Source organism: Arachis hypogaea, chromosome 19 (genome assembly GCF_003086295.3).
Source record: "Arachis hypogaea cultivar Tifrunner chromosome 19, arahy.Tifrunner.gnm2.J5K5, whole genome shotgun sequence".
Taxonomy (NCBI): Eukaryota; Viridiplantae; Streptophyta; class Magnoliopsida; order Fabales; family Fabaceae; genus Arachis; species Arachis hypogaea.
The window spans coordinates 117347993-117363810 of record NC_092054.1 but is presented as its reverse complement, the minus strand read 5'-3'; the positions used below and the strand labels follow the sequence as shown (position 1 = coordinate 117363810).

At 37.3% G+C, this 15818-nt stretch overlaps 2 non-coding genes across 2 annotated transcripts; one reads left to right on the top strand and one right to left on the bottom strand.

Annotated features, from left to right (window-relative positions):
• Positions 1-6859: 6859 nt before the first annotated feature.
• Positions 6860-6967, bottom strand: LOC112780396 (small nucleolar RNA R71). The gene has a single exon (XR_003191237.1). It is a non-coding gene; the product is annotated as a small nucleolar RNA R71 (small nucleolar RNA).
• Positions 6968-14032: 7065 nt separating this feature from the next.
• LOC112781655 (small nucleolar RNA R71) lies at positions 14033-14140 on the top strand. The gene has a single exon (XR_003192419.1). It is a non-coding gene; the product is annotated as a small nucleolar RNA R71 (small nucleolar RNA).
• The last annotated feature ends 1678 nt before the right edge of the window (positions 14141-15818 follow it).

Genomic DNA, 15818 nt, shown 5'->3' with positions numbered 1-15818 from the left:
GTTTCTATGGATGCCAATTATTCTGAACTTCAAAGGATAAAGTGAGATGCCAAATTCACATGCAAAGCCTATATTTATTTTGGTTGCTTGAGGACAAGCAACAATTCAAGTTTGGTGTTGTGATGCGTGAGCATCTTTCTTATCTTTTTCTAGTGAATTTGCATCTAATTTGTTGAGTTTAATAAAGAATTAATTATCTTTTAGCCAATATGGATGCTACGTTGAGTCTTTTGCAATTTTGTTTATTTTAGGTAGCATTCGGCTGGATTTGATGGAGTTTCTGAAGCACAAGAATCAAAGGAGATTGCAGCGAGGAGCGACACGTGCGCGTGACTGATGTGTACGCATGATTTGAAGATTTGCACAGCGACGCGTGCGCGTGACCGACGCGTCCGCGTGACTCGCGTAAAAGACTATCGACGCGTACGCGTGACATGCGCCACGTGCAGAAAACGCAGAAAAACGCTGGGGGCAATTTCTGGGCTGTTTTGACCCAGTTTCCAGCCCAGAAAATACAGATTAGAAGCTGCAGAATGGACAAAACAAGTGGTCCCCACCCATCAACTGAAGACTTGTTAATTAATTCAAATTTAAATTCAAATATTATTTTTAGGAAAATATATTATTTTAGTTTTAGATAATAGATTTTAAATTATTAGGATTAGATATAAAAGGGATTCCAACAGGGTGATTCCAACACAACATTATTCCATTCCAATTTACAATCCTTATTTTCTACTCTGAACCATGAGCAAATAATCCTCCATTGTTAAGGTTAGGAGCTCTGTCTATTTCTATGGATTAATTTTATTGCTTTTTCTCTTTTAATTCATGTATGGATTTATAATTTAAGGATTGTTTTCGCTCTTTATCTTATGAATTTGGGTGGAACGGAAGTATGACCCTCTTTCTATTTGAGTTCTTGTAAAACTTGGAAAAGCTCTTTACTTAAACAACAGCTTGAAAACATATTCTCCTAAATTTTAATTATCTGGATTTAACAGGATACGTGATATATAATCCTTTTATTTTTGGGTAATTAGAGTTTTTGTGGCATATAAACTGGAATTTGATCATGCAACTTCTAATTGGAATTAATTGACCAAGGAATTGACAGTTAATGAATTTTAGAGGAGACTAGAAAGGTCTAAGGAATTAGGGTCTAGTCACATATAGTTTGCTATAAATTAAATCCTACATGATTAAAATAGTTAGTAAGAAAAGTTAATGCGGAAGAATAGATAACTCTGAAACCTTAACTGCTTTCTCAATACTTTATTCCCAACTTATTTATCTGCCTATCTTTAATATTCTTTATATTGTTTAATCTCTTTTAAACTCCCAAACATTACTTTCTGTTTGCCTGACTAAGTCTATCACTCAATTATTGTTGCTTGATCTATCAATCCTCGTGGGATCGACCCTCACTCACCTAAGGTATTACTTGGTACGACTCGGTGCACTTGCCGGTTAGTTTGTGGTTAGAAATTCCGCACCGAGTTTTTGACGCCGTTGCTGGGGATTGACTGTGATTAACAACTATTAGTTGTTTGATTGTTTAGATTAGGCGTTTTAATTTTAATTTTATTTAAATATTATTTTATTATTTTTTGAAAAAATAAAATAAAAATAAAAAATAAAATTAAAAATTTTCCTTGTTTTTTTTTCATTAGCAACCCCTTCCTTATTTCGTTTTCTTTCATTTTTTTCTTTTATTATTTAATAATATATATTTACATTAGTACTAATAAATTTTGTTTTTAGTTTCTGAAATTAAGTTTGGTGTTGACTAGTTAATTTTGTTTTAATTTCTCTATTTAATTTTCCCTTTAAATCTTAGAATTTTTTTATTTATTGAGTAGTAAGTATTTTTAATTTATTATTTTACACAAGTTACCTCACTGGGAATTCTCTGCACTCTGACGTAGAGAGTTCCATATTTTTTTCTTGTCTTCTGTTTGTTTATGCGCAGGAACAGAGACAAAGAACATCTCTTAGACTTTGATCCTGAACCTGAAAGAACTTTCAGGCGACGTTTACAACAAGCAAGACTTTACAAGGCTGCAGAGTCCACTATGGATAATAATAATGCTGTTAATGCCAATGTGGCAAATCTGAATGGGGATGATTAACAAAGGAGAGTGCTTGGCTCTTATTCTGTCCCTACTGTGGATCTTTATGGAAAAAGCATTGTAGTACCTCCTATAGCCGCGAACAACTTTGAGTTGAAGCCACAATTGGTCACCCTGATGCAACAAAACTGCCAGTATCATGGACTTTCTCACGAAGACCCAAATCAATTTATTTCTGATTTTCTGCAAATATGTGATACTGTGAAGACAAATGGAGTGAATCCTGAGGTGTACAGACTCATACTTTTCCCTTTTGCTCTGAGGGATAAAGCAAAGCTATGGCTAGATTCCCAACTAAAGGAGAGTCTGAATACTTGCGAGAAGGTTGTTACTGAGTTTCTCACTAAATTTTTCCTACCAAAGAAGCTGACTAAGCTTAGGTTGGAGGTTCAGACCTTCAGGCAGAAGGAGGGTGAAACTCTTTATGAAGCTTGGAAGAGATACAAGCTACTGACTAGGCAATGCCCTCCAAACATGTTCTCCAAATGGACTCAACTAGATATCTTTTATGAAGGCTTGGGTGAGATGTCCAAGATGAGCTTAGATACTTCTGCAGGCGGTTCATTGCACAAGAAGAAGACACCAGAGGAGACTATTGAGCTTATTGAATTGGTTGCAAGCAACCAATACTTATACTCATCCAACAGGAATACTGTGAACTCTGAGACCTCTCAGAAGAGAGGCGTGTTGGAAGTAGAAGCTGTGAATGCTCTTCTTGCTCAGAACAAGCTTATGTCTCAGTAAATAAATCTACTTACTCAACAGATGGGTGGCATACAAGTCTCAGCTATCAACACACAAAATTCACCTCAAGAAGTCTCTTATGACATGACAGGTAATTTTGTGCAAAATGATAATTATGATTATGCTCAACCCTCTTCTGAACAGGTCAATTACATGGGGAGTGATCCTAGGAATCCCAACAATGATCCATATTCTAAGACATACAATCAGGGGTGGAGGAATCACCCAAATTTTGGATGGAGGGAACAATGATGAGCGGATAATTTATACGCTTTTTGGCATTGTTTTTACATAGTTTTCAGTATAATTTAGTTAGTTTTTAGTATATTTTTATTAGTTTTTAAATAAAAATCACATTTTTGGACTTTACTATGAGTTGGTGTATTTTTCTATGATTTCAGGTATTTTCTGGCTGAAATTGAGGGACTTGAGCAAAAATCAGATTTAGAGGTTGAAGAAGGACTGCAGATGCTGTTGGATTCTGACCTCCCTGCACTCAAAGTAGATTTTCTGGAGCTACAAAACTCCAAATAGCGCGCTCTCAATTGTGTTGGAAAGTAGACATCCAGGGCTTTCCAGAAATATATAATAGTCCATACTTTGTCAGAGTTTAGATGACGCAAAATGGCGTTCAACGCCAGTTACATGCTGCATTCTAGAGTTAAATGCCAGAAACAGGTTGCAAAGTGGAGTTAAACGCCAGAAACAGGTTACAAACTGGCGTTCAACTCCAAGAGAAGCCTCTACACGTGTAAAGCTCAATGCTCAGTCCAAGCACACACCAAGTGGGCCCCAGGAGTGAATTTCTGCATCATTTACTCATTTCTGTAAACCCTAGTAACTAGTTTAGCATAAATAGGACTTTTTACTATTGTATTTACATCCTGAGTTTTATCTTTGGATATCTTTGGAACATTTAGTCCTTAGACAAAGGAGGCTGGCCATTCGGCCATGCCTGGACCATTATCACTTATGTATTTTCAACGGTAGAGTTTCTACACACCATAGATTAAGGTGTGGAGCTCTGCTGTTCCTCATGAATTAATACAAAGTACTATTATTTTTCTATTCAATTCAAGCTTATTCTGATTCTAAGATATTAATTCGCACTTCAATATGAATGTGATGATCGTGACAGTCATCATCATTCCGAACCTATGAACGCGTACCTGACAACCACTTCCGTTCTACCTTAGATTGAACAAGTATCTCTGGGATTCCTTAATCAGAATCTTCGTGGTATAAGTTAGAATCCATGGACGGCCATTCTTGAGATCCGAAAAGTCTAAACCTTGTCTGTGGTATTCTGAGTAGGATCAGGAAAGGATGGCTGCGACGAGCTTCTAACTCGCGAGTGCTGGGCGTAGTGACAGATGCAAAAGGATCAATGGATCCTATTCCAGCATGATCGAGAACCGACAGATGATTAGCCATGCAGTGACAGCGCATTGGACCATTTTCACTGAGAGGACAGGATGTAGCCATTGACAATGGTGATGCCTAACATACGACTTGCCATAGAAAGGAGTATGAATGATTGGATGAAGACAATAGGAAAGCAGAGGCTCAGGAGGAACAAACGCATCTCTATACGCTTATCTGAAATTCTCACCAATGAATTACATAAGTATCACTATCCTTATTTTATATTTTATTTATCTTTTACTTATTAAATCTCCATAATCAATTGAATCCGCCTGACTGAGATTTACAAGGTGACCATAGCTTGCTTCAAGCTGACAGTCTCCGTGGGATCGACCCTGACTCACGTAAGGTTTATTACTTGGACGACCCAGTGCACTTGCTGGTTAGTTGTGCGAAGTTGTGACAAAGAACTAAGATTATGAACGTGCGTATTGAGTTTTTAGCGCTGTTACCAAGGAATGGAACCGTCACGATTTCTGCACACCAAGTTTTTGGCGCCGTTGCCGGGAATTGTTCGAGTTTGGACAACTGACGGTTCATCTTGTTTCTCAGATTAGGTAATTTTATTTTATTTTTAAGCTTTATATTCTTATTTTCAAAAAATAAAAAAAAATTCTTCTTTTTCGTTTTTCCAAAATAATTTTTGAAAAAATCCAAAAAATTATAAAATCATAAAAGCAAAAATAATTTTTGTGTTTCTTGTTTGAGTCTAGTGTCAATTTTTAAGTTTGGTGTCAATTGCATGTTTTTAAAATTTGTGCATTTTTTCGAAAAATTCATGCATTGCATTCTTCATGATCTTCAAGTTGTTATTGACAAGTCTTCTTGTTTGATCTTCATATTTTCTTGTTTTGTGTCTTTTCTTATTTTTCATATGCATTCTTGAATTCTTAGTGTCTAAATATTAAAAATTTCTAAGTTTGGTGTCTTGTATGTTTTTCTTTTCTTAAAAATTTTTCAAAAATAAGTTCTTGGTGTTCATCTTGACATTCAAAGTGTTCTTGGTGTTCATCTTGACATTCATAGTGTTCTTGCATGCATCATTTGTTTTGATCCAAAATTTTCATGCATTGAGTCTTTTTGATGCTTTTCTCTTTCTTTATTAAAATTCAAAAATAAAAAAAATCTTTCCCTTTTTCACTCATAAATTTTCGAAAATTTGAGTTGACTTTTTCAAAACTTTTTAAAATTTAGTTGTTTCTTATGAGTCAAATCAAATTTTCAATTTAAAAATTCTATCTTTTTCAAATCTTTTTCAAAAATCAAATCTTTTTCAATTTTTCCTTCATATTTTCGAAAACTTTATGATTGATTTTCAAAATCTTTTTCTTATTTTGTTCTAAACTTTCAAAATCTTTAAGTTTGTTACTTGCCTAATAAGAAAGGTTCAATCTTTAAACTCTAGAATCATATCTTTTTAGTTTCTTGTTAGTCAAGTAATCAACTTTGATTTCAAAATTCAAATCTCTTCAAATTTCTTTTTCAAATCTTTTTCAAATTAAGTTTCAATCACATCTTTTCAAAATCAATTTCAAAATCTTTTCTAACTTCTTTTCTAACTTCCTATCTTTTTAAAATTTGATTTTCAAATCTTTTTCAATTAACCACTTAACTTTTTGTTTGATTCTTATCTATTTCAAAACTACCTAACTAACTCTCTCTCTCTAATTTTCGAAAATCCCTTCCCTTTTTTTCAAAATTTTTTTAATTAACTATTTGTTTTAAATGTTAATTTGATTTAATTTTATTTTCCTTTCTTAATTTTTGAATTTTTAATTTTAATTCTAATTTAAAAACAAAAATACTTTTATTTTATTTTATCTAATTTTCGAAAATTCTTCTCCCTCACCTCCTTCTATTTATTTATTTATTTACTAACACTCCTCTTCATCTAAGAATTCAAACCTACTCCTCACCCTTGTGTTTGGATTCTCCTTCTTCTATTTATATCTTCTTCTACTCACATAAAGGAATCTCTATACTGTGACATAGATGATTCCATATTTTCTGTTTTCTTCTTTTTCATATGAGCAGGAACAAGGATAAGGACATTCTTGTTGAAGCTGATCCCGAACCTGAAAGAACTCTGATGAGGAAGCTAAGGGAAGCTAAAGCACAACTCTCTGGAAAAAAATCTGACTGAAAATTTCGAAAAAGAAGGAGACATGGCCGAAAATAATAACAATGCAAGGAAGATGCTTGGTGACTTTACTGCACCTAATTCCAATTTACATGGAAGAAGCATCTCAATCCCTGCCATTGGAGCAAACAATTTTGAGCTGAAACCTCAATTAGTTTCTCTGATGCAACAGAACTGCAAGTTTTATGGACTTCCATCCGAAGATCCCTTTCAGTTCTTAACTGAATTCTTACAGATCTGTGATACTGTTAAGACCAATGGGGTTGATCCCGAGGTCTACAGGCTTATGCTTTTCCCATTTGCTGTAAGAGACAGAGCTAGAATATGGTTGGACTCTCAACCTAAAGACAGCCTGAACTCTTGGGATAAGCTGGTCACGACTTTCTTAGCCAAGTTCTTTCCTCCTCAAAAGCTTAGTAAGCTTAGAGTGGATGTTCAAACCTTCAGACAAAAGGAAGGTGAATCCCTATATGAAGCTTGGGAGAGATACAAGGAACTGACCAAAAAGTGTCCTTCTGACATGCTTTCAGAATGGACCATTCTGCAGGTGGATCCATTCACCTAAAGAAAATGCCTGCAGAAGCTCAGGAACTCATTGACATGGTTGCAAATAACCAGTTCATGTACACTTCTGAAAGGAATCCTGTGAGTAATGGGACGCCTCAGAGGAAGGGAGTTCTTGAAATTGATACTCTGAATGCCATATTGGCTCAAAATAAAATATTGACTCAGCAAGTCAATATGATCTCACAGAGTCTGAATGGATTGAAGGAATCATCCAACAGTACTAAAGAGGCATCTTCTGAAGAAAAAACTTATGATCCTGAGAACCCTGCAATAGCAGAGGTGAATTACATGGGTGAACCCTATGGAAACACCTATAATTCCTCATGGAGAAATCATCCAAATTTCTCATGGAAGGATCAACAAAAGCCTCAACAAGGCTTTAATAATGGTGGAAGAAACAGGTTTAGCAATAGCAAACCTTTTCCATCATCCACTCAGCAACAGACAGAGAATTCTGAGCAGAATCCATCTAGCTTAGCAAATATAGTCTCTGATCTATCTAAGGCCACTGTGAGTTTCATGAATGAAACAAGATCCTCCATTAGGAATTTGGAGGCACAAGTGGGCCAGCTGAGTAAAAGAGTCATTGAAATCCCTCCAAGTACTCTCCCAAGCAATACAGAAGAAAATCCAAAAAGAGAGTGCAAGACCATAGCCTTACATGATGTGGCCGAACCGAAAGAGGAGGAGGGGAACGTGAATCTTAGTGAGGAAGACCTCCTGGGACGTTTAGTGACCAATAAGGAGTATCCCTTTGAGGAACCAAAGGAATCTGAGGCTCATCTAGAGACCATAGAGATTCTATTGAACCTCCTTCTGCCCTTCATGAGCTCTGATGAGTATTCTTCCTCAGAAGAGGATGAAGACATTACTGAAGAGCAAGTTGCTAAATACCTTGGTGCAATCATGAAGCTAAATGCTAAATTATTTGGTAATGAGACTTGGGAAGATGAACCTCCCTTGCTCACCAATGAATTAAATGCATTGGATAGGCAAAAATTACCTCAAAAGAAATAAGATCCTGGTAAATTCCTAATTTCCTGCAAAATAGGCACCATGACCTTTGAGAAGGCTCTGTGTGACCTGGGGTCAGGAATAAACTTAATGCCACTCTCTGTAATGGAGAAACTAGGGATCTTTGAGGTGCAAGCTGCTAGAATCTCATTAGAGATGGCAGACAACTCAAGAAAATAGGCTTCTGGACAAGTAGAGGACGTGTTAGTAAAGGTTGAAGGCATTTACATCCTTGCTGATTTCATAATCCTAGACACTGGGAAGGATGAGGATGAATCCATCATCCTTGGAAGACCCTTCCTAGCCACAGCAAGAGCTGTGATTGATGTGGATAGAGGAGAGTTAGTCCTCCAACTGAATGAGGACAACCTTGTGTTTAAAACTCAAGGATCTCCTTCTGTAACCATGGAGAGGAAGCATGAAAAGCTTCTCTCACTGCAGAGTCAACCAAAGCCCCCACAGTCAAACTCTAAGTTTGGTGTTGGGAGGCCTGGTGCACGAAATTGTGATGTCCAGGCTCGAACAATCCCTGGTAATGGCTCCAAAGCTTGGTGCTTTGATCTTAATTCATAATTGTCACAACTTCGATACAACTAACCAGCAAGTGCACTGGGTCGTCCAAGTAATACCTTACGTGAGTAAGGGTCGAATCCCACGGAGATTGTTGGTATGAAGCAAGCTATGGTCACCTTGTAGATCTCAGTCAGGCAGATATAAAACAGTTATGTGGTTTTCGAATATTAATTAATAAAATAGGGATAGAGATACTTATGTAAATCATTGGTAGGAATTTCAGATAAGCGAATGGAGATGCTTTTCGTTCCTCTGAACCTCTGCTTTCCTACTATCTTCATCCAATCAGTCTTGCTCCTTTCCATGGCTGGCTGTATGCAAGGGCATCACCGTTGTCAGTGGCTACATTCCCTCCTCTCAGTGAATCATATGCTCACGCACCCTGTCACGGCACGGCTATTCATCTGTCGGTTCTCGATCATGCTGGAATAGGATTCACCCTCCTTTTGCGTCTGTCACTAACGCCCAATAATCGCGAGTTTGAAGCTCGTCACAGTCATTCAATCATTGAATCCTACTCAGAATACCACAGACAAGGTTTAGACCTTCCGGATTCTCTTGAATGCCGCCATCATTCTAGCTTATGCCACGAAGATTCTGGTTAGGAGATATAAGAGATACTCATTCTAGCTTTATTTCATGTAGAATGGAAGTGTTTGTCAGGCACGCGTTCATAAAGGAGAAGGATGCTGAGCGTCACACATAATCATCACCTTCATCACGTTCTTGGGTGCGAATGGATATCTTAGAAGAGAAATAAGAAGAATTGAATAGAAAACAGTAGTACTTTGCATTAATCTTTGAGGAACAGCAGAGCTCCACACCTTAATCTATGGAGTGTAGAAACTCTACCGTTAAAAATACATAAGTGAAGGTCCAGGCATGGCCGAGATGGCCAGCCCCTCTGATCTAAGAACCAGACGTCCAAAGATTGTTTACACTGATCAAAGATGCCTAATACAATAGTAAGAGGTCCTATTTATAATAAACTAGTCACTAGGGTTTACATGAGTGAGTAATTGATGCATAAATCCACTTCCGGGGCCCACATGGTGTGTGCTTGGGCTTGGGCTTGAGTGTTACACGTGCAGAGGCCATTTGTGGAGTTGAACGCCAGTTTCTGTGCCAGTTTGGGCGTTCAACTCTGGTTTTGGATCCTTTTCTGGCGCTGGACGCCAGATTTGGGCAGAAGGCTGGCGTTGAACGCCAGTTTACGTCGTCAATTCTTGGCCAAAGTATGGACTATTATACATTGCTGGAAATCCCTGGATGTCTACTTTCCAACGCAATTGGAAGCGCGCCATTTCAAGTTCTGTAGCTCCAGAAAAGCCACTTTGAGTGCAGGGAGGTCAGAATCCAACAGCATCAGCAGTCCTTTTTCAACCTCTAAATCTGATTTCTGCTCAAGTCCCTCAATTTCAACCAGAAAATACCTGAAATAACAGAAAAATACACAAACTCATAGTAAAGTCCAGAAATGTGAATTTAACATAAAAACTAATGAAAACATCCCTAAAAGTAACTAGATCCTACTAAAAATATACTAAAAACAATGCCAAAAAGCGTATAAATTATCCGCTCATCAGAACACCAAACTTAAATTGTTGCTTGTCCCCAAGCAACTGAAAATCAAATAAGATAAAAAGAAGAGAATATACTATAAATTCCAAACTATCAATGAAACAGAGCTTCAATCATATGAGCGGGACTTATAGCTTTTTGCCTCTTGAATAGTTTTGGCATCTCACTTTATCCATTGAGGTTCAGAATGATTGGCATCTATAGGAACTCAGAGTTCGAATAGTGTTATTGACTCTCCTAGTTCAGTATGATGATTCTTGAACACAGCTTCTTTATGAGTCTTGGTCGTGGCCCTAAGCACTTTGTTTTCCAGTATTATCACCGGATACATAAATGCCACAGACACTTAATTGGGTGAACCTTTTCAGATTGTGACTCAGCTTTGCTAAAGTCCCCAATTAGAGGTGTCCAGGGTTCTTAAGCACACTCTTCTTTTGCTTTGGACCTTGACTTTAACCGCTCAGTCTCAAGTTTTCACTTGACACCTACACGCCACAAGCACATGGTTAGGGACAGCTTGGTTTAGCCGCTTAGACCAGGATTTTATTCCTTTAGGCCCTCCTATCCACTGATGCTCAAAGCCTTGGGATCCTTTTTATTTGCCCTTGCCTTTTGGTTTTAAGGGTTATTGGCTTTTTCTGCTTGCTTTTTCTTTTTCTTTCTATTTTTTTTTGCCTATTTTTTTTTTTCTGCAAGCTTTGTTCTTTGCTGCTTTTTCTTGCTTCAAGAATCATTTTTATGATTTTTCAGATTATCAAATAACATGTCTCCTAGTCATCATTCTTTCAAGAGCCAACATATTTAACATTCTTAAACAACAACTTCAAAAGACATATGCACTGTTCAAGCATTCATTCAGAAAACAAGAAGCATTGTCACCACATCAATATAATTAAGCTAAGTTCAAGGATAAATTCGAAACTCATGTACTTCTTGTTCTTTTGAATTAAAACATTTTTCATTTAAGAGAGGTGATGGATTCATAGGACATTTATAACTTTAAGACATAGTTACTAACTACTAATGATCATGTAATGAAGGCACAAACATAGATAAGTACATAACATAGAAAACGAAAAACAGAAAAAGTAAGAACAAGGAATGAGTCCACCTTAGTGATGTCCTTGAGCTCTTCTATGTCTCTTCCTTGTCTTTGCTGCTCCTCCTTCATTGCTTTTAGATCTTCTCTGATTTCATGAAGGATGATGGAGTGCTCTTGATGTTCCACCCTTAGTTGCTTCCAATAATTGTGTGGAAGAAAATGTATCCCCTGAGGTATCTCAGGGATCTCTTGATTTGCAGTCAAATGTTCTACCACTGAGCTATAGACCCTTAATGGAAGCTTTTGTCTTCCCTTTCCTCTTTCTAGAGGTTTCTCTGGCCTTAGGTGCCATCAATGGTTATGGAAAAAACAAAAAAAGCTATGCTTTTACCACACCAAACTTAGAATGTTGCTCGCCCTCGAGCAAAAGAAGAAAGAATAGAAGAATAAGAAGAAGATATGGAGGAGATGGAGGGAGATGTGTATTCGGCCATATGGGTGGGATTGGGTGGGAAAGAGTTGTTGAATTTTGAAGGAAAATGGGTGTTTGGATGTGAGTGGTAGAGAGTTAATAGGGAAGAGTGTTTATTGGGAATAGAGGATGATTGAGAAGAGAGAAGAGAGTGAGTGAAGGTAGGTGGGGATCCTGTGGGGTCCACAGATCCTGAGGTGATCCTGTGAGGTCCACAGATCTTGAGGTGTCAAGGCATTTACATCCCTGCACCAATTTAGGCATGTAAAATGCCCTTGCACACAACTCTGGGCATTCAGCGCCAGGTTGGTGCCCATTTTGGGCGTTCAACGCCCCTTTGCTGCCATTTCTGGCGTTGAACGCCAGAACCATGCTTGTTCTGGGCGTTCAGCGCCAGGATGCTCCCATTCTGGGCGTTCAGCGCCAGAACTATGCTCTGTTCTGGCGTTTGAACGCCAGACAGATGCTCCTCCAGGGTGTGATTTTTCTTCTGCTATTTTTGATTCCGTTTTCAATTTTTATATTTATTTTGTGACTCCACATGATCATGAACCTAAGAAAACATGAAAAACAATAAGAATTAGATAAACATTGGGTTGCCTCCCAACAAGCGCTTCTTTAATGTCTATAGCTTGACAGGGGGCTCTCATGGAGCCTCACAGATGTGCAGAGCTTTGTTGAGACTCTCCAACACCAAACTTAGAGTTTGGATATGGGAGTTCAACACCAAACTTAGAGTTTGGTTGTGGCCTCCCAACACCAAACTTAGAGTTTGACTGTGGGGGCTCTGGTTGACTCTGCTTTGAGAGAAGCTTTTCATGCTTCCTCTCCATGGTTGCAGAGGGAGATCCTTGAGTTTTGAATACAAGGGAGTTCTCATTCCATTGAAGGACTATTTCACCTCTGTCAACATCAATCACAGCTCTTGCTGTGGCCAGGAAAGGTCTTCCTAGGATGATGGATTCATCCTCTTCCTTTCCAGTATCCAGGACTATGAAATCAGTAGGTATGTAAAGGCCCTCAACCTTTACTAATACATCTTCTACTTGTCCATAAGCCTGTTTTCTTGAGCTGTCTGCCATCTCTAGTGAGATTTTAGCAGCTTGTACCCCATAGATTCTCAGTTTCTCTATTACAGAGAGGGGCATGAGGTTTATACCTGAACCAAGGTCACACAGAGCTTTAAAGATCATGGTGCCTATGGTACAAGGTAATATGAACTTTCCAGGATCCTGTCTCTTCTGAGGCAATGTCAGTTGATCCAGATCACTTAGTTCATTGATGAACAAGGGAGGTTCAACTTCCCAAGCATCAATGCCAAATAATTTGGCATTCAGCTTCATGATTGCACCAAGAAACTTGGCAGTTTGCTCTTCAGTGACATCCTCATTCTCTTCAAAAGAGGAATACTCATCAGAGCTCATGAAGGGCATAAGGAGGTTCAATGGAATCTCTATGGTCTCTAGATGAGCCTCAGAGTCCTTTGGTTCCTCAGAGGGAAGCTCCTTATTGATCACTGGACGTCCCAGGAGGTCCTCCTCCTTGGGATTCACGTCCTCTCCTCTCCTCAGAGGTTCGGCCATGGCGCTTATGTCAATGGCCTTGCACTCTCCTTTTGGGTTCTCTTCTGTATTGCTTGGGAGAGTACTAGGAGGGATTTCAGTGATCCTTTTACTCAGCTGGCCCACTTGTGCTTCCAGATTTCTAATGGAAGATCTTGTTTCATTCATGAAACTTACAGTGGCCTTAGATAGATCAGAGACTAGATTTGCTAAATTAGAAGCATTTTGTTCAGAGTTCTCTGTCTGTTGCTGAGTTGATGATGGAAAAGGCTTGCTATTGCTAAACCTGTTTCTTCCACCATTATTAAAGCCTTGTTGAGGCTTTTGATCCTTCCATGAGAAATTTGGATGATTTCTCCATGTTGAGTTATAGGTGTTTCCATAAGGTTCACCTAAGTAATTTACCTCTGCTATTGCAGGGTTCTCAGGATCATAGGCTTCTTCTTCAGAAGATGCCTCTTGAGTACTGTTGGATGCAGCTTGCATTCCATGCAGACTCTGAGAGATCATATTGACTTGCTGAGTCAATATTTTATTCTGAGCCAATATGGCATTCAGAGTATCAACCTCAAGAACTCCCTTCTTCATAGGCGTCCCATTATTCACAGGATTCCTTTCAGAAGTGTACATGAACTGGTTATTAGCAACCATGTCAATGAGTTCTTGAGCTTCTGCAGGCGTTTTCTTTAGGTGAATGGATCCACCTGCAGAAGTGTCCAGTGACATCTTTGATAGCTCAGATAAACCATCATAGAATATATCCAGGATGGTCCATTCTGAAAGCATGTCAGAAGGACACTTTTTGGTCAACTGTTTGTATCTTTCCCAAGCTTCATAGAGAGATTCACCTTCTTTCTGTCTGAAGGTTTGAACATCAGCTCTAAGCTTGCTCAGCTTTTGAGGAGGAAAGTACTTGGCTAAGAAAGCCGTGACCAGCTTATCCCAAGAGTTCAGACTGTCTTTAGGTTGAGAATCCAACCATAATCTAGCTCTGTCTCTTACAGCAAAAGGGAAAAGCATGAGCCTGTAGACTTCAGGATCTATTCCATTAGTCTTAACAGTATCACATATCTGCAAGAATTCAGTTAAGAACTGAAAAGGATCTTCAGATGGAAGTCCATGAAACTTGCAGTTCTGCTGCATCAGAGAAACTAATTGAGGTTTCAGCTCAAAGTTGTTTGCTCCAATGGTAGGAATGGAGATGCTTCTTCCATGTAAATTGGAATTAGGTGCAGTAAAGTCACCAAGCATTCTCCTTGCATTGTTGTTGGGTTCGGCTGCCATCTCCTTTATTTGTTCGAAATTTTCAATCAAGTTGTCTCTGGATTGTTGTAATTTAGCTTCTTTTAATTTTCTCTTCAGAGTCCTTTCAGGTTCTGGATCAGCTTCAACAAGAATGCCTTTTTCTTTGTCCCTGCTCATAAGAAAGAGGAGAGAAAAAGAAAAGAAGAGAAATCCTCTATGTCACAGTAAAGAGGATCCTTATTGTTAGTAGAAGAAAAGAAGAAGAAATTCGAACACAGATAGAGGATGGGGTTCGAATTTGGTGATGATGTGAGGAAGTAATGTTAGTTAATGAATGAATAAATAGAATAGGATGAGAGAGAGGGGGGAATTTTCGAAAATTATTTTTGAAAAGGAGTTAGTGATTTTTGAAAATTGGTTTTTGAAAAAAATTGTTAGTATTTTCGAAAATTTTTGAAATAAAATAAAAAAATAAAAATAATTAGTTAATTAAAAAGAAATTTTTGAAAAAAGAGGGAGATATTTTCGAAAATTAGAGAGAGAGAGTTAGTTAGGTAGTTTTGAAAAAGTTAAGAAACAAACAAAAAGTTAGTTAGTTAGTTGAAACAAATTTGAAAACCAATTTTGAAAAGATAAGAAGTTAGGAAGTTAGAAAAGATATTTTGAAAAGATATTTTTGAAAAAGATAAGATAAGAAGATATTTTTGAAAAGATATGATAGAAATTAGTTTTGAAAAAGATTTGATTTTTAAAATCACAATTAATGACTTGATTCATAAGAAATCACAAGATATGATTCTAGAACTTAAAGTTTGAATCTTTCTTAACAAGCAAGTAACAAACTTCAAATTTTTGAATCAAAACATTAATTGATTAGTTATTTTCGAAAATTTTATGTAAAAATAAGAAAAAGATTTTTGAAAAAGATTTTTTGAAATTTTCGAAAATAACTAATAATTTTGAAAAAGATTTGATTTTTGAAAAAGATAAGATTTTCAAATTGAAAATTTGATTTGACTCATAAGAAACAACTTGATTTTAAAAATTTTTGAAAAAGTCAATCCAAATTTTCGAATTTGAGGAGAGAAGAAGGGGAAGATATTTTTTTTTTATTTTTGAATTTTTCTTTTGAAAAAACATGAAAATTATGCAATGCATGAAATTTTTAGATCAAAACATGTGATGCATGCATGAATGATATGAATGTCAAGATGAACACCAAGAACACTATGAAGAACATGATGAACATCAAGAACATATTTTGAAAAAATTTTTAATGCAAAGAAAACATGCAAGACACCAAACTTAGAATTCCTTAATG